Here is a 2678-nt window from a genome sequence, read left to right as displayed (position 1 = left end):
AAGAGGGGGCTCACGTGAGCGTCCGCAGGCGTGCTCAGGCTTTGGAGTTTTCAGCCGAGCGCCAAGCTGTTTTTCAGCGCGCTGTCGGCTGAAAACATCCAATCAGCCTTAAGCAGCGTCAACGTCATGGCGCCGTGACGTCGGCACCGTGACATTGACGTCAGTGCGTTGCGGGCGATTGGCCCAGCGACGTCACTGCCCCGCCTCCAACCACCTCCCCCTGCGCACGCTGGCTCGCCTGCAAGTCCGTGCAATCACGCTGACTGAAGCAGGCGAGCCTCAGCGTTAGCGCGCATCCGCTCTCCCCACCACTCTATGGCCCGGGCCTAAGGGTCATTTAGTTAAACCCTTTGGCCAAAGCGTTATAAGATAGCAGCCAACGTCACCACATGACCAATTTGCAGGTCCTAACACTACCTGGTAAAATCCTCATTTACCTCTGCGGGAGGGAGAATGGCCACAGTGGGGTTCTTGATCTTGCTGGGATTGTGTGTTTATATATGCTATATTTTTGTACACAATTATTATTAAAAAAAAATGTTAAACTGTTTTGGTGGCCGAGACACAAGGAGATAAAGGGACTGCACAAGGATGACAGGCACTGGCATTAAAACTGGGTTCACCCACAATCAAAGGCAGTGATATTATTCGGAGTCTTCTAGGCAGTACTGAAAAGTAGGAAAACAAAAAAGGAATGGAATGTAAATGCAGGAAAATATGACCCTATAACTAGGGGCAAATTAGATGCCATTTTGAAAAAAGTTTATAGAACATGTCTTTAAAAAAAAATCTAAATATGTTTTTCCCTAATGTTGTCCCTTACCATATTGTAACATCAATTTAATTAGTGCCTTTACCTAAATGCAAAATATTAGCAAAATTGATACATTTGGTGATTTTTGGATATTAGGGAACATGGAAAAAGATAAAAGGATAACATGGAATAAAAAAATAAAAAAAAAAACCCAAGTCAAAACCAGACATGACTTTACAATTCTCTGAACAGTAGTGCCACATCGGGGGCATTCTCTCTCCTCCACCCCCCCCCCCCCCCCCCCCCCCACAAACTGGGCATGGCTTCGTAAGGGTCAGAGCAATTGGGCCGACATGAAAACCTTTGCAAGCAGAGGCAAGATATTTCTTTGTAGGTGGCCTCTGGCTGTAAGGGGATTAATAAGCCTCCTACACACAGCCCCGAGAGTCCATTGCAAACAACATTGTGGTCCATATTTACTAGGCAATGCTATTTCACGGGACACCATGGAGCCCCTTCACTTGAATGCCCAGCAAGGTATCCCCTCTGGTGCCAGAAGGTGGCTTATGGCATTACCGCTTTGTAAATAAGGGACCAGATACTTGGTGCTGGTACTGATGGGGTTAAAATATGTTCCCAAGGTCAGACCAAGATGACCATGAACTCAAATGATCTGGGCTCTGCTGCTGTGGCACTCTCTCCTATCCATGGGTCCTCCCTCCCTGAGCAGATGTCACTCATCATGCGCCTGGGAGAGAAGGGAGGAACTCCCCCATCCATTAACAGAATTATATTTGGGGCCTGAAGAACAGTGAAAGAATGGGGAGGGCGACCAGTGGAGGATAGAAATATGTGCAACACCAATGTGAACAAGAGGAGAGACCGTGCTAATAATATTCACGGACATAGAAAGCCTGACTCTCTAGGAGCTGTCCAGAAGGAAGTACTGAAATACACATTGCAATATATTAACAGAATTAACCTCTTAAATGCCAGAAAGAGTTGAATGGCAGATTTCCTGGATGCGACCTCTGATTAGAATATTAATTGAACAGTATGTTTTATGAAGAATTGATTTTTGAGCCATTGGTTCCCTCCTCCCCACACTGCATTCAGCACACAGAAGCTCAAATCGGATTGTGTCCCTAGCTCTTAATAGAGTTGATTAGCAGCCGCTCCGTTATCCCTATGTATCCACAGCAGGGCAGGGGCAGGATTACCCGGGATAACTCGCTCCATAATACCCTCCAATTGGTTACATGAGGATTTAACAGATGGGCTGCTCTGTGTGTGCAAACATCAGCTCCCCCTGCACCCAGATTACCAAAGACAGAGGGCAGAGATATGACTAGTACAGACAGCTGGTACAGGGACATAAGGGACACAGCCACAGCTAGTGCAGATTGCTGCAGTGTAAAAAATAAAAAGGGACATACTTTGGAGACCGCTACAAAGTGACGTAGGGGGATACTTGCATATGACTGTTATAGAAACTGTTGGTACTATAAACACATACAGGGCCAGTACCCTCTTCCATAAATGGAGACCTATGAGCATTGAGATATTTAACATTAGGGGTTTATTCCACATTTGCAGAAGAAGCCAACTGGACCATTGTTGGACGAAATGGGGAATTTCTGCCAACAGCAGCCTGATTGTTTGCTTCAGCGAAGAAAGAATAAGCCATAGGCAGGGGTGGCCAACTCCAGACTTCAAGTATGTCCAACAGGTTAGATGTTAAGGATATCCCTGCTTCAGCACAGATGGCTCAACTGATTGAGCCACCTGTGCTGAAGTATATCCTTAAAACCTGACCTGTTGGTGGCCCTTGAGTACTGGAGTTGGCCACTTCTGGCCAAAGGGTTTACGTTGCAATATTCTGCAGATGGCTGGAACCGTTTTCAATCCCCAACACCAAGCAATT

The sequence above is a fragment of the Ascaphus truei genome, chromosome 10, assembly GCF_040206685.1.
Source record: "Ascaphus truei isolate aAscTru1 chromosome 10, aAscTru1.hap1, whole genome shotgun sequence".
Taxonomy (NCBI): domain Eukaryota; kingdom Metazoa; phylum Chordata; class Amphibia; order Anura; family Ascaphidae; genus Ascaphus; species Ascaphus truei.
Note: the sequence above shows the minus strand (reverse complement) of the source record.